This window comes from Vombatus ursinus, unplaced genomic scaffold (assembly GCF_900497805.2).
Source record: "Vombatus ursinus unplaced genomic scaffold, bare-nosed wombat genome assembly UNPS02015066.1, whole genome shotgun sequence".
NCBI classification, from domain to species: domain Eukaryota; kingdom Metazoa; phylum Chordata; class Mammalia; order Diprotodontia; family Vombatidae; genus Vombatus; species Vombatus ursinus.
In genome coordinates this window covers 6859019-6885276 of record NW_020954844.1, presented here as the reverse complement: position 1 = coordinate 6885276, position 26258 = coordinate 6859019, and positions in this window count along the sequence as shown.

Below are 26258 nucleotides of genomic sequence, written 5' to 3'. Positions count from 1 at the left end.
CTTACAATTGATGCCACTGATTGTCAGGGTGTACGTTGGATTGGTTTAGAGCACTCTTTCAAGTTCTTTTGAGAACTTTTCTACGTCGTCATCCACTGTAATAGATGTTGAGGGCCATTCAGGATTTATCCAACGAAGGCGTCCTTTAAATCCTGACTCTACCACTTATTTTGTGTGACCACAGCCAAGTTCCTTAACTTCTTTTAACATCACAGTTTCCTCATCTTTGAAAAAAATAAGGGGGGGTGGGCTGGATGACCTCTGAGGTCCCTTGTGGTTTTACATTTTTGACCCTGGGACCACAGTAAGTCTCTAGTGGTGTTTTTGCTTACGTTCGTCATGACAACCAAATAAATAGTCTTCACGATTCATGGGTCATGAAATGATCCTTCATTTTGCCTTTGGGCAAAAGATCAGACTGCTTATTTTTAATTTGTTGCAACTTTAATTAGAGCCAGTTCACAATCTTGCCATTTTTGTTTATTTATGGAAATCATCTGTTTCCTCCAATCACATGTTGGTAGGGTAGCACACTGACCACCCCAATGGTTAGGTTGAAATTTATCAATCACGCTGTGCCGTTCTTACTTGTTAAGCTCACGGTTCTGCTCCTCTGTCACCATCAGTGCTGATGCAGATAGGAATGGGTGCACAGGACTCAGGGACATTTTGTGTTTTTCTTGGTTTGATGTATTCACTTGGTTAGTAAATTCATCTCCTCCTGGCCGCCATGTTGGGTGATTATTTTCCCTGTACATTGACTGGTCCTCAGAGTGCAGGTACAGACTAACTCCAGGATTGAACTTGAAATATTCCGTCATGTAGAACTTAGCAGAGATCATGCTTTGCTGACATAGTCGCCCAAATCCTGCCATCACCATCCCACCATGGTGCAGTATCAAAGTAGGACTTTTGAGGAGGTCTCCAGTCCAGCTTAGCCAGAAACCCTGACCTTGGCACCATTGCTCTGAAATGGGCAATAACTAGTTTAGCTGAGGTTGGCGAATTGACTTTTTGGAAAGCACAGTGACCAGAGGTGTGAGGTGAAGATACAGAGCAGAAAACTTGAAAAGACTGGAGAATGGCCAGAGGTAGCCATAGGCGGTTTGGGTGCCTGGAGGACGTCAGAGAATTACTTTATTTGAGAGTGGGTCAGTCAGTCAGTCAACAAACATTTATTAAAACTTCCTATGTTTGACACACTGAATTAAGCATGAGTATAAAAGAAAGGTAAAACCAAAAACAACAAACACACCAAAAACATGATTACTTGATGATTGGGGGTTTGTTGTTTTTTTTTTTTATTGGAGAGTTTCTGGAGATGGGAGGAATTGAATACAGATTTTACCTGCTTTCCAATTTTGCCTGGAGCTCTGACTACAGGTAGACTCAATCCTAGATGAGTTACAGCCACCCCCTGCCAGGCTAAAGAAGGTAGGCTGCCATGGGTGTTAAGGCAGGTTGAAGCATCTTGACCAGGAGAGGAGATGGACACCAGTGCTGGGGGTAAACTGGAACTGAGGGCCTGGAACTGGAAGAAGAGTCTGGTGTGTCACTTGTTCAAGCATCAACCAGTGGAACGTAGATGATGTATTTCAGAAGTCCAGACGTCACGGGTAAGACAGAGGCACATGCTAGAGCCACCATGAGGTACTGCATAGAGAGGATGGGGAAATCGGGGATTCAGGCGAGGAAGATGGGCAACAGAGTGTCCGGAATCCAGAATCCCAGCCCTCAGCAACAGATGTAATGCCTAGAAGGGGCTTTACAAAATAATCAAAGTAGTAATGCCTAAAGCAACATGTCTTTGTCCAAGAACATTTTAATTCCCTTAAGGGAGGAATTCAAGGCCTAAAGCAAAGCCTCCTGGGAAAAGGACATGGTGAATCTGGGCCCACAAAACAAGGAAACCATCAGAGTTGGTGTTGGAACCTCTGGTATGTTGGTTATATCACCTAGTATGAGAAGGAAAGGCAGTCCACAGATATAAAACAGAAGTGGAAGGGGAGGGGAGAAAAACAAAGAATTGGAAAATACAGTTCAGAATTGATTAAAAATATAATGTAGGATGCTTGCCTATGTATTAAAATCTTTTCTTAAAGAACAGTAAGAACATCTTTAAACAGCAACAAAATTCAGAGGATCTGGACATAAGGGAGTCAGTGCTGTTATTGACAAAGAGAAGCAAAAAAGGAAGGCAAAGACGGGTGTCAAAGGTCAGACCAAATGAGGTCAGAAACCAGGAGGATTAAATAGGACCAGGTGAGTATCAAGGGGCCATTATGAGTCTAGCTAATGATCCAGAATTAGGAAATCCAAAGAAATATTTCTAGTCCTGTATGTTTGGGTGAATTGCTCTTAATACATATTTACACAGCTCCTTTGTACTGCTTGTATTGAAGTGGAAACTATAGTGAAAAGGGAGGAAATTTGTGTTCATAGGGTAATCATTCTCTTGTTCATGTGTGCATGGCTTTGTCCTTCAACATTTTTGCTTGTGTTTAAGCTGGACAATGGCCTTGTTAGGTAGACAGGGCAAGTATTAGCAGATATGATCACCTGATTATGATTGAAAAAACAGAAGCTCAGAGAGTTTAACTCACTTACTCAAGGTCACACAGCTCGTAATTTGTAAAAGCAGAACTCAATCCCAAGTTTTCTGATTCCAAATCCACAGCTCTTATCACCATGTTGCTTTTTAATAGATTTGCAAAGGTATCTTAGCATCCTTATCCACCCCCTCCTTTTTAAAATTAAATATAAGAACGCATAAGCTTTATTTCATATAACTGATTTAATAAGCTATCGGGTGAGCCCATCTTATTCTCAGTCTCACGTCTAACGTCCTTGTGCTATTCTTAATGCCTGGCACGTTCTTCCAGTTTCAGTATATTACAACCTTTTGCCTTTCTTTGTGAAATGTAACTCGTGGTTCACTTCTTCCATGAAGACTTTACAGATGAACTCAAAGAGAATAGAACTTTCTACCCATCTTAGGGTATCTATTGGCTTCTCTTCTTTGCCTTGTCAGCACACACATTTTTCTAATTATTACACTATATTATTTGCCTCTAGTTTGTGACTTCTCAAGGGCATAAAATGTGTGTGTTAATGATATCAATAATAATAATATTAACCCACATTTTAACCATTTAAACCCTAATTTTAAATTAATGGCCTGAATATGAATCATCAACAAAAAACCAATAAAAATGACATTTATATGGCAGTTTCAGCTTTAAAAGTGTTTTCTACACATTCTTATTTGATCCTCACAGCAACCTTGTGAGATAAAATGGTGTAGTTATTATTGTCCCCATTTCACAGATGAAGAAACTGAGGCTGATAAATGCCCAAAAGGTCAATGGGTTTGCCCAAAGCTATGCAGCTGGTAAATTGTTGACATGCAATTTGAGACTTTGTCTTCCTGACTCCACAATGAACTCTGTGTACTTTGCCTGACTCCTTTGGTAGTACTGTGGTCTCAGTAAATCTCTGCCCTTAATGAAGAATTCTATTTTCACGCTGTATTCAATGTTTCAAAATTATTTTAATGAATTTCTTTCTTTGGATACAAGATTGCATTGCTCTTTTTACCGTCTTTTCCATACTGGTTGCAGTGTACTTGTAACTGTTTTCTTCCTGCATTCACTCTGCTTTGCTGGAAATATGTTACTGTTTACACAAATACGGGACCATGAAGATCGTTAGTTTTGATCATGCAGAGTGTTTCCTTTGGCAGCAAGGCTCCTTTTCTCTAGGCTTAGGGGAAACCATTACCCCCACTGTGTGCCTATTTTCTGTGTCTCTTCATTTCCCTGGAGAAGAGGCATCGGGTGCCCTAGCCAGAGCTTTAGACTGCAAGTCTGTATACTAAGACTCTGACACTAGGTGGCTATCCTTGGGTTAGTAATATAGCCTACTACTTAGTTCCTTTGACCATAAAATGAGGTTAATACTATTTATGCCATCTATCTCATTGAGCCAGGAGCACTATAAAATATGTGCTGTGATTATGATTTTTAAATTGCCTTGAATAGAAGAAATCTCCCACTATTTCCTCTAGTGAAGAAGATGGGCTAAGAACCTTAATATGTAATACTCCATCTGGGCTGTGATGCATGTATGACCATCAGAACTGTTGTCTCATGAATAAGTGTCTCCTTAAAAATTGCCTCTTAACTCTACTGAAGTGTTATTAATAGATGGCATGATTTAACCATTTAAAATACATTTGGGGGGAAATGTTCATTACAAACGAACACTAAGCTTGTGGCAAGTGATGAGTGAAAAATTTTATAAGAGCTTTATGTTCATAGGGAGTCATTCTGTCTAGTTCCCAAGAAAACATAATGATAATTTTCCTTTTTCCCAAAGGAATCACATACAAATAGATCATAACAAACCCTATCAGAGAGCAGCATATAAATAGTTTCAGCCCTAGCTTGCTTGAGTAATTGGAGACAGATACGGTTATCTGATGAGATTTTTTTTCTCGTTGTGCTTGGCTGCGTTTGGAAAGGTGATTGTGTGGTTTGCTGTTGCTGTTAGGATGAGACCCTTTGAAATGCAGAGGTACAACTCTAACTGAAGCTAAACATCTTATGTTGCAGTTGTATGAATACATCTACGATCAAGGCAATTTTCTGTGCGGAAGAATATTTCTTGATTCTTAGGGATTCGTGAAACACCCTTTCAGCTTTCATATATCAATAGATTGTCCATGGAATAGTTGTCTGCCCCAGTCCTTACGAACAGATATAACATCTAGAAGGGCTTCACAAAATAACCAGAAGAGTAATGCCTAAAGCAATATGTCTTTGTCCAAGGACATTTTAATTCCCTTCAAGGCCTAAAGCAAAGCCTCCTGGGAAAAGGACATGGTGAATCTGGGCCCACAGAGCAAGGAAATAATCCAAGTTGTTAGAACCTCTGGTATGTTGGTTACAGCACCTAGCATTAGAGGGAAAGGCAGTCAGAGAAGAACTTATATCCTTCCCTCTTTGTTTTTTTTTGGTAGCTAGCAGGTATGATGGAGAGAGCATGTCATTTGGAGTCTGAACAGTCTGAGTTCAAATCCTGTTAGATACTTATTAGCTATGTGACCCTTGACAAGTCACTTAAACTTTCTCAGCCTTAGTTTCCTCATCTGTAAAATGAGGATGTTAGCAGCCTACCTCACAGGTATTGTTAGGATAATTTTATTGTTCAGCCATGTGCAACTCTTAATGGACACATTAACCCGCACACATGGGGTTTTCTTGACAAAGATCCTAGAGTAGGGGTGGGAAACCTGCAGCCTCGAGGCCACATGTGGCCTTCTGGGTCCTCAAGTGCAGCCCTTTGACTGAATCCAAATTTCACAGAACAAATCCCCTTAATAAAAAGATTTGTTTTATAAAACTTGGACTCAGTCAAAAGGCCACACCTGAGGACCTAGAAAGCCACTTGTGGCCTTGAGGCTGCAGGTTCTCTACCCCTGTACTAGAGTGGTTTGCCATTTCCTTCTCCAGTGCATTAGGCAAAAAGAGGTTAAGTGTCATAGGGTCACATAGCCAGTCTGAGGCTGAATTTGAACTCAGGTGTTCCTGATTCCAGGCCCCAGTGCTCTGTCCACTGAGTCACCTAGCTGCTTTGAAAGTTACTTGCCAACGTTAGATTGCTTTATAAATGCCAGCTAGTATTATTATTATTTTTAGCTTTAATATCATCCTCCAAATCCTCTCCTGTTCCCAACTTTCTTAATACTATTGAGGAAACCAATATCTTCCCAATCATGCAGGCTTGCAACCTATGTGTCATTCTTACACCTCATTCTCTGTCACTGACCATACTGGGTCTAAGTTTTGTTGTTTCTACATTCACAACAACTCTTGTATATATTCCCTTTTCTCCACTCACAGAGCCATGATCCTTGTCCAGGCCTTCACCACCTTATGTCTAGACTATTGTAATAACCTATTGGTTAGAATTCCTACTTCAGGTCTCTCATTATTATCCATCATCCTCCCCTATTAGCTGTCAATTTGATCTTCCTACAGAATAGGCTTGACTGGGGCAGGAACCTGAGGCCTTGAGTTTGGATTCAGTCAAAGGGTTGCACTTGAGGACCTAGAGGGCCACATGTGACCTTGAGGCTGCAGGTTCCCTAACCCTGGCCTTGACCATTCCCCCCTTCCCCAATCAGTAAATTCCAGTGGCTCCCTGTTACTTCCAGGAAGTGGGCAGAAAGAATAAATATTTATATTTTGTTGTGTTGTTCAGTCATTTCAGTTGTGTCCAACTCATTAGGACACGTGGAGTTTTCTTGGAAAAGATACTGGAGTGGTTTGCTGTTTCCCTCTCCAGCTCATTTTAAAGATGAGGAAACTGAAGCAAACAGCCTTAAGTGACTTGCCCAAAGTCACACAGCTGGTAAGTGTCTAAGGCCATATTTGAACTCAGGAAGATGAGTTTTCCTTATTCCAGGCTTGGCACTCTTTCCACTGTGCCACCTAGCTGCCCTAAGGCATTTATATAACACTGACTATATAGCACCTATATAGCATGCCAGATACTATGTGCTTTACATATATTACCCCCTTTAATTCTTACAACAACCCTGTCAGGTAAGTTCTGTCATTCCCATTTTATGGTTGAGAAAACTGAGGCAAAAAAGAGATTAAGTGACTTGCTCAAGGTCACAAAACTACTAAGTGTCTTGAGGCCAAATTTGAGCTCAGTTCTTCCTGACTCTAGCCCCAGGGCTCTATCTGCTGTACTACCGAGCTGCCTCAAAAATAAAATCCTCTGTTTGGCTCTTAAAGCCTTCCATACCCTTTTCACTTCCTACCTTTCACTTCATCTTCCACCCTAACTCCCTCCATGTGTTCTGACCAGGTGACTCTGGCCCCCTTGCTGTTTCTCCAAGAAGGTACTCCATCTCCTGACTCTTATTCTTTCACTGGCTGTGCCCTTTGTCTTCAGGCCTCTTCGTCCTTGTCTCTACCTCCTAGCTTCCCTGGACTTCTTAAAGACCCGCCTCAAATTCTACCTTCTTCCAAAATATCTTTCCCAGCATCCCGCGTTGCTCCTGGCTTCCCCCTGGGATTATCTCCCATTTCTCTGTATATGTTTTCTGTAAACAGTTACTCATAGGTCATCTCCCCCATTAGAATGTGAGCTTATGGAGGAGAGTAACCTTGGCTTTGCCTTTGTCTGTATCCACTTAACACGGTGCCTAGTATGCAGTGAGCCTAATAAATGCTTGTTGAACAAGTGAGCAGATCCTTTGAAGAGTGTGTCTTTAGACTGGGTACAACCACATGATCCTGTCTATCCTTTGTCCCTGTAAATGGTATAAGATGCCTGGTTTGCAATGACTTTTGAACCCGGGTCATTCACTAAGAAAGCCAGTCAATGGTCATAGATTTTATCAGGAACACATGGGTTCCCACTCATGTGAGGCTCATTGATTTCGCATCTTTGATATTGAAAGGAGAGAGAAACGAGGTATTAGCCAATTAGCCAGTTGAATAAAATTGAGTACCAAAGAGTATGGAAGTTTCCAGAAATGGAACAGAAAGTATACAGCTGACATTCAGAGCAGCAGAGCATCCTGCCTTAATAGAGCCTCATGAGTCTTGAGCACATTGGTGCCAGGTGTTTTAGATTATCTCATATTGTCTAGTATTTAGACTAGCATTTACCAAACTATGTTCTAGGGGATTCTGGTGTTCTACCCAAAGTGAATAGGGATTCTGTGAGAAAATATCAGTGCTAGCGATATTTTCTCTCTAAAATATTAAATACAGGAGAAAAAGGTGGTTTGGCCATCTGGTAGAAGAGACAGATTGCTGGTTTCCATGGTTCATTTTCTCAAGGAGGTTAAGTCCATGAGGAAGGAAGGCCTTCATACAGTGATTGAAATTCCCAGGCCAAACTGAGAGGAGGGCACAGAGTCTAGTCACATGAAATGGACAAACATGGATGCATTCCAGTCTCCATTGCTAAAGATTTATCAGTCTTTGAACAGAATTTATTATCTTTCCTCCTAAAACCTCCCCATCATTCTAATTTCCCTATTACTTTAAAGGGCAACACCATCCTCCCAGGGACTCCTTTCTTTTGCCTGTTTTTGTGTCCCTGGTGCTTAGCACATAGTAGGTGCTTACTCAATATTTTTGGTTCATTTATTAAGGCGAATTTTTTGTAGGAAAATACTTATATGTTGCTTGGGGGATAAAGTAGCATTAATTTCCTTAATTTTGCTGCAAGATTACTCTGATCTCTCTTTTATCCAAAAGTGTATTACAAAACACCTACAGACCTTCTTGACTAGGATTTATTATTTCTGTCATTATATAGTCCCAAAGGGTTCCATAGCCACTAAGTTTGGGAAAACTGATTTAGGATTATAATATTGAAACTTTGTCACTGCTTATATTATTATTATTATCAAACTGTCTGGGACAATGTGCTTCTTTAGGACCTTGTAGCTGAAATAGTGGAAGTGCTTCATCAGGAAGGGGAAGTCAAGGCATTGTTGACATATTTAGGGAGCTGCGACTACTGATCTCCCTGGCTTCTGTTAAGTCTCACTAAAATCCCCCCTTCTACAGGAAGCCTTTCTTAACACCTCTTAATTACAATGCCTTCTCTCCATCAATTATTTCCTATTTTTTTTCTTGCATATAGCTTACCATTTAAAGAAATTAGTTTGAAAAAGTTACTGTATACTGTATCTTTTTTGCAATTTAAGTTGTAGTATTCACCGCTTTATGTCAAGTTTTGGGTCAAGACCTGAGAGAAATACAGTAATAAGTAATTCATGGACCCTGCACCTGAAAAGGAGCCTCCAACTAATATTTTGACGTATCTTTTACATTTTGAGACTGGGTCTCCCCTGTCTCACAGCAAGCTGGGAGTGTAGTCACCCCTTGTGGGCCTGGTCCCATTACTGATTGGCCTTGAAGTCTTGTTATACTGTTTCTGAACTGGATTGATTCACCCCCTCTTCAGATAGCCTGGGGTCCCCCTGCCCCTGGTGTTTCACCACATTGGTTCCAGACTTTGTCTAGGTAACTGATCACCATTAGACATATTGTAGCTCAGAACTCCCAAGCTCAAATAATCCAACAGTCTTAGCCTCCCCTGTAGCAGGGATTGTGCTCCCATGCCTACCTTCACACATCATGTTCAAGGAATTAGTCAACTCAACTGCGCAAACATTTAGTGCCTTTTTCTATATAACGTACTGAGCTAGGTCAGGTAAAAATATAAATAATAAAAAAGGTGTGGTGCCTATCCCAGTGGAATTTGTAACAAAGTAGATAGAAATTTATACATACACATACATACATGCATATATATGTTCCTAATGTTCATAAATATATGTAGAGATTTATATATAAGCACATTTATATCTTCTTTTGTATGCATACATATACTTCAGTGAATGTAGGACCTCATCAAAGTAGGTACTCCTTCCAGTGATACATGTTGCAATCCATTCATGCCAACGCATTCTGTACTACTCTTGAACATGTCTTCCCATAGTTTGCCACAATGGGGTCAACTCTAAGTGTTGGGGTCTATCATGATATGAACATAGTTTTCATGGTAGAGATAGTACTAGTTAAGTCTGGGGTATGGAAAGTGAGTGGTTTAGGCTTTATGGTGGGTGTGGCACTTGAGGTGGATCTTGAAGAATAGATAGGCTTGTAGGTGCATAGGATTTAGAATTCAAAAGAACTTATGGATTTTAGCTCATGAATATGGGAGTGAGAAAGGCCATATGAGAAATTAGAAATGACATAAGTAGAGACACAGCGATAGGGCAGCAGCCCATATCCAGGAGATGCTAAGTAGAATAAATGGGAGGAAATTGTTTGAAAAAAAACCTGGAAAAGTAGGGTGCTGCTTGACTGTGAGGGGCTTAAATGAGTACTGAACTATATTCAAAGGTTGTTCAGTTGTTCTGTCATGCCAGATTCTTCAGGACCTGGTATGGGGTTTTCTTAGCTAAGATTCTGGACTGGTTTGCTATTTCCTTCTCCAGTGGATCAAGGCAAACAGAGGTTAAGTGACTTGCACAGGGTCATACAGCTAATAAGTGTCTGAGGCTGGATTTGAACGCAGGTCTTCCTGTCTCTTAGCCCAGTGATTTATCACTGACCATCACATTCAGAGGACCCAAGTGTAAGTTTTGGCTCCTCCAGAATTGCTTGTGTCAGTGGAGGTAAGTCACTTAACCTCTGAGGACCTAAGGAGTTCTGGGTCTTACCATTACTGTAACATTAGAACTTCTGGGCATTTCTATCTGCTCTGATGCTGAACTTTCTTTTCTGTGTTGTTTTCCCTAATTAGTGCCTGAACTCCTTGAGAGCAGGGACTGTGTTACATTTTTCCTTTCATGCCTAGTACATAGCACCATGAGTGGCACATAGTAAGCACTTAATAAATGCTTTTTCACTCGCTTATTCACTCCAAGTACCTCAATTTCTTTATCTTCAAAGTTAGAGGATCAGAACCAGAGGATCAGTCTCCAAGGTCCCTTATAAAGCTCTAAATTCTGTGATCTCTATGACTAGAGTAAAAAACAACAACTTAGAAACGTGCTCTTCTTGCTTAATACATTAGGTTATAGGGAAGAGCTACAAATTGGAAAGGAGAAAATGATCCTTCATTTTCACTTTGAATAAGACTATTGAAGAATAGAGGAGATAGTGCTGATGCCTGAATAATGCAATTATATTTAAAAACTCCTGATTTAATGAAATGTTACAATTTTGAATTTATATACATATTAAACAGGAAATGAAATTATATTTCCATAGCAAGTGTAATGCAATTCCCTTATGCATATGTTTTATGTAAGCATTAAAGCACAATACGGTGTCCAAGAACGTTGGCCAAGAGCCAGAAGATAGCTGTGATGTGTATATATTGACAAATGAGCCGGTATCCAAGAGTGTTATTGGACTTGTAAACTGACTTTCCGAATAGCTAAAATTATATTAGTAAAGACTTTAAATATGAATCTTCCAGATTCATAATATAATTGGCAAGAATATATGGTTTCATCGAGACCTGTCTCAGGAAAAGATGGTGATTTCTGTGAATAATTTTCCCAGTTTGAAGAAGTGACTAGTTGTCATTGTCCTTTAGGAAATAGTGTATTGAGCTTGCCACTTTTAGTTGTACTTAGCTTCTAATAGACAGGGAGAATGGATAAACTCTTTTCACTCTTTTATACTAGTTGAACATGGTAAAAAGAGGTTATAGGCACCTAGAAATTTTCTAGGGAACTTCTCCTTTTGCTGTTTTCCATATTTGTCATTCTCTTTGCTGTCACACTGGTATTGCACAGTCAGCTCCTCGTTCTTGGAATAAGCTCACACCTTACCTCTACCTTATAGTTCCCAAATGAATGAATGAATAAAAAGTATTAATTAAGCACTTATTTACTATGTGCCAAGGACTGAACTCAATGCTGGAGATGTAATTAAAAAAAAGATAGTCTCTGCTCTCAAAATGGTCATGTTGTAAGTGGGCAACAGAAGATACAAGAGGTAGAGGCTAGTCAGCTGGAGGGAATAGTGAGGTCCAAGAGACCTCTGCATGAATTCACAGATCATATGTCAGTTCCTGGGGTTCTGGAGGGCACAGATAGATGTTATCAATCTGTGAGATGTGGTGAACTTTAGGATTCAGTGCTGGGGCAGATGCTATTGTCCAGTGGTCCTCCTCTTGCTGGAAGGATTGTGTTTGGTAATCCCCTGCTCATTCAAATGGTGTAAACCACCTTGTCTGCTCAGCAATGGTGGGTGGGAGGCTAGACAGATCTAGTACCCAAACTCTGAGGAAGAAAACGGAAGAAGGTCCAGTGGTTAGAGTAGAATGGGGACTTTGGGATAATCATCTCCCACAAAAGCAGTCTTAGGATGATGGGGCTAAGTGTTCAACCAGGAAGGGGAAAGGAGGAGCATTGGCGGGACAGTTGGAGGAGAAAGGCTTTCCCATCCCTAGACCTTCTCCTACCAGGCCCTACCAGCTGGTCTCTGACCAGCCAAGTGAGGAAGCTATGGGTAAAGGGATAAGAGGTCCACCTGACCTGCTTGCATTTTCCTTTAATACTCATCTCCAAAAGCCTACAGAAAGCCTATACTGATCTTTCAGATGCTAGGGCCTTTCTTGCCTCTGAAATTGCGTCTTACACACTTTGTATTTACTTATCTCTTTATGGAGAATTTCCTTTACAGAATGGAAGCTCCTTGAGTTCATGGATAGTTTTGTTTCTGTCCTTGTGTTCCCAGTCCCTAGCACAGGGTCTGGAAAATAGGGGTTTCAGAAATGCTTATCAGGTTGAATTGAAAATGAGACTGCCATGACTTGTTTCAACACTGGTAAGAGAAATACTTCAGCTATGATTTGGTGAAGCATTTTTTTTTTTGTTTTATTGTCCAGGTGAGCCTCAAAAAGGGGAAGTGAAATGTATATCTTCTTTCCTGGTTTCCTCTTTTCAATACCTAGTTTTCTGTGATGGATATTCAATAATTTTGAAACAGTTTGATATAGTTGAATTACATATTCTTAGGTATATGCCTAAGTCTAAAAAATAATTTCTTTCAAGATTACACTCTTTCGGTTCACTCATTGATTTTTTAAAAATCTTAGCATTGATTTTTCTTGATTTAAGAATCCCCAAAGATTTGGTAGAGACTTGTCTTCCTTATTTTTGCTTGTTATATCTTTGGAACCTGAGAACTGGCTAGTTTTCCATAGTTTTGACAAAATCATAGAACTAGAGTTGGAAGGGTCTCCAAAACTTAACAATTATTAGCTACACATCAATAAAAATCTCTTCTATATCAACCCCAATTCATGAATATCCAGCCCTTGCTTGAAAACTTCCATTGAGAAGGTACCCAGTGATTCCTGAGGCAGCCCCAGCCACACTGATCAAACTCTAATTGTTGAAAAGTTTCTCATAACAGGCCAAAAGTTCTCACTATGCCACTCCCTCCATTTGTCCCTAATTCTGCTCCCCTAGTGCCAACAAAGCCAGTTTAATCTGTTTTTGATGTGAGAGCCTTCATGTGCTTGAAGATATCTATCATCTCCTTCCTCCCCTACAAGAAATCTCTTCTTTCAACTAAATAGCTCCAGTATTTTTAAATAATTCTCCCATGGCATGGTCTCTTGACACTTCACCATCTTGAGTCATCCTCTACTGGACATAATCCAGATTTGTAATATTCTTCTTAATGTGTTTCACTCTCATAATCAGCTCCATATCTCAGCATTTCCTAGTCAGAATACACACACACACACACACACACACACACACACACCACACACAATCCTGGGCACCATGTTTCCATTCATTGAATCATAAATTTAAAAGTGAAAGAGACCCTGGAGGCCACTAAGTCATTTGACTCATACAGGGCTTTGCAGTCTAGTAATAAAAGCTCCAGATATTCAAACTGGTGTATAGGATTGCATCTTCCTCATTATTTTTGTAAAGGTGATTTTTGGAGCAATATTTGTAAGATTCCATTTATCCCTATTAAATATAATCACATTAGCATCAACCTGTCTTTTGAACCCACTGAAATCTTGTTGTTTCTTGCCTCTGTTGTTAGTAGTAGCTATTTTATCAGCCTTATGTTACTTGCATGTTTGATGAACTTACCTCTTTTCTTTCCTCTCTTACTGAGAAAACCATCAGTACAGGACCACAGACAGAGAAACACATGTACAATTGTATTATCTGATGCTGCATGAAGTTAGAACCATAAGGACATTATACACTAGCAATGCAGTAATGTAATGCAAATGATAGGAACAATAAAACACAGCTAAATAGTGAGTAATGGTAATGACTGACCCTGTCTCTATCTAGCAAAGAGAAGAAGAAATGCACCTCTTTCTTTGCATTAGAGAGGCAAAGGGATGACAGGTCCAGAATGTGGCCCACACTATCAAACATCACTGTCTGATTAGTTTTGCTTAACTACTGTTCTTTAATACAGGGGAAAGCTCAAAGGGTATAAATGTATACTAGAAATAACTGATATGGAAGCCAAATAAAAACTATCTTTTTAAAGAGTAATTTAAATAATGCTGTGGGTGTTTAAAATCTTATTTTTAAACCTTATTGTTAGTTCTGACCTTTTCCTATAACAACTTTAAATTTGTGTTTCCTGATGTGAGATGACACATTTGGAAATCCTTTTTTATGGAAGGTAATGTATGCTTTATGCTGAGTCAAGATTTAAAATCTTGGTGTTGCTTGCGCCAGAAAACAGAAATCCAGAAAGTTACTTTTGAAGCTTTAATACAGCCTTCTGTAATGTCCAGTTCTGTTGCCTTATTATGATGTGTAAGTGACCATGGGTTCTCAAAGGCTGTGTCCCTAAATTGCAAGGTCTTGCATCTTCTAGTTACTAGGACTTCTCAAAGACTTTGCCTATATATTGCAAGCTAGTCAAGAGTTCTACTGTTGCTGAAAAGGCTTTGAGTATAAGCCCAGAAACAGTCTAGCTAAGTATGGAGAAGCTTCTTAATTCTTGGTTGGACATGATGATGGATTCTTTGTCCATACAAAGCTGTGAAACAGAAAAATGTGAGCTACCCCTCAGTAATGTGTGTCTTCCATTTGCTAAGTAATAGGAATACTTAAGAATTACCTACTATTTCAACCATATGAAAACATTCACTTAACTGTTGGTACACTTTATTTGAGATCGTTATCCAATGACCAAAAGGTGGATATAATTACTATAGGAACTGAATCATATCTATTTTGATCTTCCTAGATAAAATATCCAGATAAAATCAGAAAAGAGAAAAGCATTTGAACTCTCTAGAAGTTATCTTTGGAGAGAGAAATAAAGGAATTAATGAAGTAGGTTTTATCATTTGTCTGAAGGTAAAATAAAATGCCATTTCATGAAACATTGGACAATCTTTTATTGTGGTGCTTATAAGTATTTGCAAAAAAAAAAAAAGTCATATAAGGGAGTTATACAATTCATTCCTATAATGCTGGAAATGTCTTGCTACCAAAAAGTACTTACACAGACCTAATCACAGAAAAATGACCAGACAATGAGGCAGTGAGCTGAATATGCTGGCTGATACTTTTATGAGATGGGAATTAGCCCTTTGGATGAATTAGGAAGAAAACAATGCCATGGGATGAATAATGACAGGTCATGCTTTCAGGTGGCTTTTAAAAGTCAGTTTACATCTTTCCACAAGAGAGCCTCAAAAAAATCTAGCTTCTGAGGAGATGTGAAGGCATATGGATTTGGGTTGCTCTTTATGTCGCTGTCTGGGGGCTTAGAGCTACAAAAAGATCAAAAGAATTACAGATTGCTTGATACAACTTCCCAGAGCAGAGAATGGATATCTGCCAGGAAAAACAACTGGGCAGCGTTGGTTGTGGGATGATGTGGCAGAGGAGGAGGCTTTTTCAGCCACTTGTATTTGCCCTCCCCTTCCTACTACTATTGACTCGCTTCCCAGGTTGGTTGCCAGGTATAGGCATTCCTACTCTGCTCTGGGAAGCTGTAGCAAATGATCATCAAATCTATCTTTTGTAGCTGAGCTCCTAGCCAGAGACAGCACTCTGGCAAAACACCACAGGTTTTTTTCTCTTTCTTTTTTTCTGGATCTTCTCCTCCCTTTATTGCCTTCTTCTTTCCAGTTATTATATCCAGACTAGCAAAGGCACAGTGGTTAATGTGCATAAAGACAAAGTAACCATTTTAAACAAGGAAAGCTAAGCATATATTCCCATGCCCAGAAGGAAAATCTTTGGAATTCCCTAAGAGAGACAAAGAAAGGAGAGTCTGTATCATATCTCGTCTTCTGGTTGGTCTGTTGAGGAACAGAGGTGCCCAATCTAGGATGTTATCAGTAATGTGAATTATGCAAAGGCAGGTTAACAGCACTAATGGCATGTATAGTTTGTTCTGCATTTATGCCTTTTATATTTCTATAGGGCATTCTCTGGAAAAAAAAAAAAAATGGAGGCTCCAAAAGACAATATTTATAAAGTGCTCAGCACAGTTTCTGGCACATAGTAGGTACTTACTACATGCTTATTCCCTTCCTTTCCCTTCCTAAGCTATCTCTACAGTGTACTGGCAGTTAAGTTCAGCATTGAAGAATAAAACATAGGAATAAACCGTAAGCATCTCTTGGATGCAATAAGGAAGTGAGCATCTTTAGTAACCAAAGACAACTTGGCAGGGTGTAAAGCCTGTATATTTTGGTATGTGTGAATGCATGATACAGCAAGTATACAGTATTATTGTCTCTTTGCAGAAATACACCACTGGTGGTTTTGTTGACAATGTGTTGGTGTGTCTGAAGAGACCACAGCGTGCCCAAATAGAAATTATTTTAAAATTTAAAATTGAGGCCATGGGGTCAGGATTACACAAACATTGTCAATTATTTTTCAGCATCACATTAAACTTCTATGAACTTTCACTGAATTTTACAAATTGCTTATTATCTAGATATGTGCAGCATCAATAGAAGCTTTTAAACTTTATAACGGAATTCATGCTATATTCATTCAGTATTCATAATTGCTGGGTACATGGCATAATTGCTTTTTTGCAAATGTTTTATGAAGGGAAAGATAGTGGATTGAAGTTCCAGGGATTCATTTGACAAGAAGAGTAATTGTGAACAAACCTACAATCAAGCGTTCAACCTCTAGAAGATCTGGGCCCTGCAAGTCAGTCATTCATCCTTGATTTTTCTGGCTCCCACTTCCCATCCTTCCATTTGGACAAATCACATTTTTCCCCAAGTTTTATTTTTCTCATTATAACTTGAATTTCATGGTAGCATTTAAAAACAAAAAGACATCAGTTATTTTAATTTTTTTTTCCTAAAATGTTCTCAGAAAATGAATGTGAGATTGAGAATGAATGAATGATCCCAATTTTGCAAGTAGGATCTGAGACATGGTTTTAAATGATATAGCTAAAGTCATGTATATAAAATACTACTTCTGAAATCCCCGGTCTCTCAAAATCTCAGAATAGTACTATTAGATGTCTTGTAAAATAGAAATTAGGAAATTTTGGGAACAATACAATTTTTTTTTCTGAAATGAAATTGGCTATCTTGATATGAGAGTTACATTATATAAAATAAATTTTTAAAGAGTAAATAGGAATAAACAGAAATTTAGTCAACTTTATACTTTAGTTATACCACAGAGGGAATGTACTATTTAGTTTTAATGATAACATCCTTCAAATATTTGTATAATATCTTAGTTATACCAATGCATCCTGTATTATTTGTGCTCTACTATATTTAGGTAATAGGATTATAAATTGGTATTTAAAAAATATAATCATGTTTAGCACAGTTGTACCAAGGAGGGGTATGTGAATACTTCTAATTGCAGTTTGTAGTCCAGCTTGGGAAAATTACAGAAATTAACTGTAGTGAGTGGCCATAAGCTATTCCTGGATGAGATAGATCACTTTCCTCCCTGATGACCCCACTCACCATCCTTGTAAAATTTTAGACAAAATGCTTTCCCTGGCCACAGATCTCCTTCGTCTGCTATGTCCTATGGTAAAATTTAACTTGTTAAATGGCAGGACTTATTTTTCTTTGTGTATTTGTATACCCAGTGCTTTCACTGGGTGAAAGGAGGATATCAGTCATCTAGCTTTTCTACCTCACTATTAGCAACTATAGCTATAATAATCTAATAACCTATTACCTTCTGGTGTTGGGAATTTGATGCTCTTTGTAGACCTTCGATTATGATGTATGTGCAACTTTAATGTGTTTTTGAGGGGTTTTGCTTGCTTTTGACTTTGTTAAAGCAGAAAGACCTGGCTTGAATTCCCTTCTCTGACACATAGAGGTTGGGAGACCCTGGGTAAGTCACTTAATTTCTTAGTGCTCTAGGAGACTTGTTAAGACTAGTTGGTTGTTGTTCTTTGTTCTTGAGAAGGATCAAAATGACATCACTATGTTAGGGTCAAAGTACAGTGTGTCCAACTGTGGCTCATCAGACCAATAAAATAGTGCTTTGCATGGTACACGGCACATAGCAGGGACTTTAAAAGGACTTTTAATTTATTTATTCATTCATTTATGAGAGGGGTAAAGACTGAGTGCCAGTGATATGAGGAGGATAACCATGGCAGTCCATGACCAAAAAATGAGCCAAAAGCTTCAAAATGTATATTGAGGGAACAAGGAAAGTGAATGAAGTGAGATCAAGTTTGCTAAACTTCAAGATGACATCATTTTGTCACATTGTTTAGAAAATGGAAGATAGAACTAAAATTCACTATAATCTTAATTTATAACTTCATTTCTTTTTCTTTCTTTCTTTTGACATGATTACTATACCTTTGCATCAGGGAAGGTAATAGATATAGTATTTGAATTGCAACAAGGCTTTAAAGATTATCTTTCATAGTATCCTTGTTGGCAAATTGGAGAGACATGGAAAGGATGATAGGGTGCTTAGGAATGCTCATCTGTCTAACTCAATGACAAGACCCAAAGGATGGCCATCAGTGTCAGTCTTGCTGGGCTAGTGGTGAGTCTTCAAGTGGAGTGGGTTAAGACTCTGCCTTTGGCCCTGTTTTGTTAAACAATTGGCTTAGATTAAGTAATAGGTGATATTCTTGCCAGTTTTCAGAATTAGAAGGTGTTAGCTACAATTGATGAGAAATTTGGGATCCACAAAGATCTTGACAGATGGAACACATGGCCCAGATTAATAAAATAAAATGTAATAGTTACAAATATAAGGTCCTTGTTGTTGTTCAGTTGTCTTTCAGATATGTCCAACTCTTTGTGATCCCATTTGGGATTTTCTTGGCAAAGATCCTAGAGTGGTTCGCTATTTCCTTCTCCAGCTCACTTTACAGATGAGGAAACTGAGGCAAATGGGTGAACTGCCCAGGGTCACAGAACTGATAAGTGTCTGAGGCCAGATTTGAACTCAGGAAGATGAGTCTTCTTGACTTTAGGACTGCCATTCTATCCCCTGCACCACCTAGCTGCACTGTTCTATACCAGACTCTGAAACTTTGTAACTTGTGAGTATAAAAACTACTGTTTCTAGACTTGTTCTCCCCATCTGTATAATGGGAGCAATAAAATGTATATTACCTACCTGAAAGGATTGTTATGATGAAAGCATTTTGTCAGCCTTGAATGACTATAAGTATGAGTTACTATTTACTATTCATATTCAGTCTCAGGAAGACATAATTTCAAGCTTGTCCTCTGGAAGACCAATGTTCAGATCTAGCCTCTTAACATATTCTGACCTTTAGCAAATCACTTCACTTCTGAAATTACTTAAAAAAGAACCAAGGTCAGATTATTTTTTTCGACAATGCTCTAATCAGCTTGACAAGATGATGAATTAGAGAGAAGGCAAGAATCCTCATTACTAGAGCAAGTTTCCTCTTTGGGAGCTCCTATACCAAATAAAATCCTTATCTTGCATTTCTTATTATAACATTGTGTTTTAATATCTAATGCAGTTCTGCTTGCTAATATTTCTTAAATATGCACATAGATATGTATATTAATAGACAAGTATTTTCTCCTTCAAGGAAGGAAGGTAACAAGTATTTATTGTCTACAATGTAACAAACACTGTTACAAATATTATCTCATTTGGTCCTTACTTACTAGCTTCCTGCGCAACTAGATGTTCTACTCTTTTTGGTCAAGGAGTATATTCTATATTTGTTTCATACCACATATTGTAATACTCACTCATTCTTTTAAAAGACTGAGAGCAATTTTTAAAATAAGGCAAATAGAATTAAAGAGGTAGTGGATTTCCCTCCTTCAAGAAGTTTAAAATATATATTTTATATAAAATTTTATATAAATATGTATATTCATCTGTTAAGATTATATAAACACGAGCTCCTTGGAATTAGACTAGTCCAGACAACCTTTTGAAATTCTTAACAATTTGATTCTTTGATTTAACTTTGTTGCTTGGGAACAATTATGGCTGACCTTTTATATCACTTTGCATGCATTTTGCATTTGCTCCTCGATGGCCCTACGACAGTTTTTTTATTTATTTCCTTGACTGTTTTACAGATAATTAAAGAAGCTCAGAAAAGCAAAGTGATTTGTCCATAGTCAAATCCATACCTAGTGAGTATAAGAGGCAGAATTTGAACCCAAACCTTCCAGATGCCCAATCTTGTCCTCTTTCCACTACTCTACTTCATCTCCCTGTAAGAATAACTGACAATAAATGCCTAGTTTCCCTTTTAAGATTCGCAATTTGCTTTTCACTTACGTGAGTTTCTATTGATCAGTCATCTAGCTTTTCTACCTCACTATTAGCAACTATAGCTATAATAATCTAATAACCTATTACCTTCTGGTGTTGGGAATTTGATGCTCTTTGTAGACCTTCGATTATGATGTATGTGCAACTTTAATGTGTTTTTGAGGGGTTTTGCTTGCTTTTGACTTTGTTAAAGCAGAAAGACCTGGCTTGAATTCCCTCCTCTGACACATAGAGGTTGGGAGACCCTGGGTAAGTCACTTAATTTCTTAGTGCTCTAGGAGACTTGTTAAGACTAGTTGGTTGTTCTTTGTTCTTGAGAAGGATCAAAATGACATCACTATGTTAGGGTCAAAGTACAGTGTGTCCATCTGTGGCTCATCAGACCAATAAAAGCTCAGAAGGCTCTACCACAGGTCAGGCACAAATAGTCCGTAGAAACATTTGGAATGGAGATGCCTCTAAATTTGTGTATCTCACATTGCTTTTGAGCTACTGGAATTCTGCTTTGGTCGTAGAGCACAGTGACTTATTTGATGTGGGCACACCATGCTGGGTGGTCCCGTGCTTGCATCTCCCATGTCTCCCAAGAGATTCCAAAGTTCTTCGGAGAGACCTAGAGAGTGTCCTTGTATCTCTTGTTGCAGGGAAGAACTTCCCTGCATTGGTAGAGGGAGTCAGCTGCCCAGGCGAGTTCCTTATACCTTGAAATCCCTTGGACATTCTGTAGCCCTGTGCTTGACTTTGCAGATAGTACTTTACTGAAGGAATATTAGAGAACCTAAGGAAAGTGATTTGATTTGATTTTAGCTTTGAAATTGAAAATGATAACTATTACCCATGATTTTTTTTGGTCAAATGTTTAACTTTATAAGTTTATAACAAGCAGATACTGGAGAATTGCTGTATAATTATAATGTATACATACTTGAAGTGTGATAGGCCAGCATGGTTTAGTAACTATTCAATCTGTCACATAATATTGTGCCTTTTGTCTTGAATTTCCAGAATGATACCTTTGAGCATTTCACTTATCTGCATTTCTTCATTGCTCATCATTTTGAATGGAAGCTATGCCACAGTGCTTGTGGTCATTCTTTTTCATAGTGCTGGAAAACTAATGATTCTGTTGCATTGAAAGCTTTCAGCTTTTTAATATCTTTTTTGAAGCCATACTTTATGTTTTACCACCCTTTTAGTTTGAAAATCTCATGTGTTGTTTGATAGTTCTTAGAGTTATTAGATCTAAAGAGTTTTCTATTGCTAATATAATTTCTTTGTGACCCTGTTTTTTCCTCATTTTCAAAAATCTCCATGTATTTTTTTTCCTACTTCTGTCAGCAAGTACTTACTGTGAAAGATAAACTATGTTAGAAAATTCACGTTTTGGTATTTTGTTTTGGGGTCTGAACCATTGCAGATGGTCAATTTATCTGTAACCATCCTAGAGGGTTCTCTGGGGCCCTGTTATGTTGTGACTTGCTTGTAGTTATTGAACTTTGTTGTCTGATGAAAGAATTTATCCCAAATCTTCCTGAATCCAATGCTAGCTTTCTATATCTTCTGCCAAATTGCTTCTTAACTATAATATCTGATGTTAAAAGGGGAGAAGTATGTGATAAAATAACATTTCTGTTCAATGGAAAGGTTGGAGTCATCCAGACTCTGAATTTGTTACTTGAATCAACAAATCAACAAACCCTAGATGTTTCTATTAAATCAAACACAGCTCTGTTGAAGTAACTAACATAATATTATACCCTAATACCTTATCCAGGTGAGACTATCTCTACTGCATCAATCATTTGAAGGCTTTAGATAAGGTACAAACTTTTCTTGATCAATTTGGAAATAGTTTAAAGCCATTGAAAATGGATTATCATTGTATAGAAAGTATATTTGGATTGGTGAGACTTGGTGACACCCTGTGGGACTTATATAAAACCTTCAAGCTAGTTTAGAATTGGCTCTTTAAGCTTCTAGCTGCTTAGTGGTAAAAGCCTTCCAGTCAAGCCCTTGGGAAGGAATTATTTGGAAGACAGGTCTCATACCTTCTACCCTACTTGACCAGAAGAGGATTTTATAAACTTTGAAATGTCCATAATAATTTGGATTTTTCATCTACAGTCTAGTAGCATCCCTGGAACAACTGAAGGCAGTCTTTTCACTGAAAGCCAAAGATAGATAAAGTTGACACACTGAGGAATGTTTGGTTTCAATATTGTACAAAAATTCTCTCAGAAGCTACACCATTACTAAGTAGAATATCTTGATAATTCCTCATAGTTATTAGTTGCTCTCTTTGCAATGCACTTGAATAGTCTGATATAGAGACCACTTTCTCCTAGACTCTTTATGCATTTGTTTAAGAGTGTGTCAGAAAGTATTTCTTCTTTGGGAAGGAGGGAATATCTTTACAACAATTTTTCTTACTGTAGCACCTTCATAAATACCCTTTCTAAAGTCTAATTAAAATTGGCCAACTAATGGACATGAAATCAATCTATTAACATTTATTAAGCATCTACTTTGTGGCAGACACTGTGGTAAATGCTGGGAAGACAAAAAGTAGCAAAAGACAGTCCCAATCCTCAAGTCGCTTACAATCTAATGGGAGAGACAACATGCAGACAAATATATAAAAAGCAAGGTATATACAGTATAAATAGGAAACAATTAAAAGAGGGAAAACACTAGAATTAAGAGAGGTTGGGGAAGGCTTCCTGTAGATAAGAACTGATAATTCTAAAGGGAGCATACTGGTGGGGGCTTTTGAGATACAGTACTTGAAAAAGACACCTTTCACCCTAGCCTCTCATGACTAACTCTAGAGCTCAGAGATGACATAGTGTCTGCCTTCTGGACACCCAGCTTGTCAGTGTGAGTGCAGGCTAGAGTAGTAGCTTCAGAGCATGTGATATTAGTATTTAGGACTTCCTGTGTTGGTAACTATTGTAGTTAATTTTCACTCTTTTTAAAAATTGGCTTCTTGCTTTACATGACCTAAAGTAATATAATTTTAATTGGATTCCAAACTTTTCAGAAGATTGTCTTAAATTCTACATAAATGCTGTGACACCGAGGTGACGTGGGCTATCGGGGATGCGGTAGAAAACTAGTGTTTTCAAAGATGTTACAAACAAGATTTATTTTCATTTAACTTGGATGAGTTTATTGAACTTGTGCCAAAATACAAGAGAGAGACCGGATGATACCCAGAGCTCTGTTTCAGCATTATCATTTTATGAGACAATAATTGATTTTTAAAAAAGTCTTTGTATTATAGAAAAAATGAGGTCGGTTTCTCCTATGTTCCTTTCTTAAATATTGTTTGATAATCAAAATTGAATGCCCCCAAATTATAGTGACCAAATTGGCTCCAAAGAAAAGATTTGAAAAGGTATCTCTCTCAGTTTCTTTGTAGTCATGAAGGGCTAATGTGTTTGGAACATGGACTATAATGCCAGCCTTTTTTATATGTGCACCGAACTTTTTATTTCTGCTCTCTTTTTGTAATTCTTTATTATAATTGAAGTTTTCTGGGAATGGGTTGGCCAAAGGATACAAGGAAATGTAAGTGATATAAAATATACCAATGCAAATTTATTTTTAAATTATTCACCATACTCTCTTTTACTTATTACACAGTGTATTTTTTTCCAAAGGGTTTGAGAGTTGAAAGGTATCTTAGAGATTTTCTATCCTGTTTTCTCATTAAACGGATAAAGACTGACTCATTGTTATTACAACTAGTTAGTGTCAATTTAGAAACATAGTCCAGTTCTAGTTCTGTTGCACTCTGCTGACCATTTCTGATGGATCAACTCTTTTATTTAACCATTATTTGAAGAATCACAACTGCAGGTTGTGATGTGCAGCCTCTTTCAGAAATTAAGTGAGAGAGGAAGAGGGGAGGGATGAGGGAGGGAGGGGGAGAGAGAGAAAATTGAGATTCTGTAGTCAGAACTGAATACTTCAATCAATAATCAATCAATACTTCATGAAGCAATTGGCTTATACTTTTACAATTTTAGTGATCTTGAATATAGTTTATTGAGGTGCGGATGGAAACATTTATGTCAGTATTCATAATAAACTCAGTGATCATGAAAAATACATGGAAAAGCAGCTGTGTCATTATACATTCTAATCGAGGGGAAGGGTGATCTCCTTTACTCAGTATACCCTCTACAATTCTTGTAATGTAGTAGTACTGGGGGGACTTCAGTGCTTGGAATTCACACCATTAAAATAGATGTTTTCTTGGGCCTCTCTAGTGCAGATAAAACTATTGCTAGGGTTACTTCAATTTCTTCCTGTCTATAGACCATTTGCTACTTTGCAACTCTTTAGGTAGCCTGATGGCTTCCTTTTCCTAGGAGTTACCATACTGATGCCAGAGTTGGTATGAACTAGGCACCCTCTGCCACCTTCAGTGTCTTTTTATATGTTGTCTCCTCCATTAGACCATGTCATAGTCATAGTCACTATCAGCTCTTGAGGGCAGAGACTGTCTTTCGCCTTTGTTTGTATCCATAGCTCTTAGCACAGTGCCTTGCACAGAGTAATACTTTAATAAATGTGTATTGACTCTGACTTATATATGCTTTCTGTCCACTGACAGAGCCAACATCACCCCGATGTAGCAAATATGTTATCCCCTCCAATTATCTTCAGTGGTTGACTCCCTGTTACCTCTAGCCTCAAAAGGAAAATGCTCTGGCATTTAAAGCCTTTTCCAAACTGGGCCCTTTCTACCTTTCCCAGGATTCTTAAATTTTACATCCTTCTATGTACTTTATGATCTAGCAACACTGGTCTTATTGTCCCCTGCACGTGATGTTCCATCTCCTGACTGTGACTTTTCACCAGCTATCTCATGTACCTGGAATGATCTACCCCTTCAGATCTTGGTTCCTCCTTGATTCCCTGGTTTCCTTGGTAATGAATGAAAAACCTGAGAGATAGAGTTTCTGAGTAATTAATAATCAATTTATTAATTAGACTAGCTAATGATCAATAAATTGATGGCTAGTGATTTCTCTTGGTAACCAAAGACAAAACCATGGAGATACTGAATGTTTTAAATATTTTTTTGTAAAAGGGGATGCCCTTGATAGATCAAATCAACACTGATTGATGGACATTTAATGAGGAAGTCTTCAATTCCTGCTGAGAATGTGGTTTGATCATGAGACTCAGCTGCTTCCAGCAATTTGGACAGAGGAACCCATCTCTACCCACATCACTCCAATTGATTTTGGCCTTCATGAGATGGGTCACCCTAAAGTCCAATAGATGAATCCAAGGACATGGGTTCATTGTTTTGGGGCAAGAATTCACCTAGATTTGAAAACAGCTGCACAAAACTCCCAAAGCCTGGGACAGTACTTTCTCCACACTGGAAGCATACCCCTACATTAACAAATAGTTTCAAACTCAAATAACTGACTGGGAACATGAACAAACTGCACACAAAAAAAGTCAGACCATAGAATCTTTCTTTGGTGACAAAGAAGATCAAAACATACAACCAGAAGGAGACAACAAAGTCGAAACTCCTACATCCAAAGCCTCTAAGAAAAAGATGAATCAGTCCCAGGCCATGGAAGAACTTAAAAAGGATTTTGAGAAGTAAGTGAAGTAGAGGAAAAACTGGGAAAAAGAAATGAGAGTGATGCAAGAAAATCTTGAAAAACAAGTCAACAGCTTGCTAAAGGAGACCCCAAAATACTGAAGAAAATAACACCTTAAAAATAGACTAACCCAAATAGCAAAAGAAGCCCAAAAAGCCAATGAGGAGAAGAATGCCTTCTGAAGCAGAATTGGCCAAATGGAAAAGAAAGTCCAAACACTCACTGGATAAAATAATTCCTTAAAGTTAGAATGGAGCAAATGGAAGCTAGTGACTTTATGAGACATCAAGACATTGTAAAACAAAACC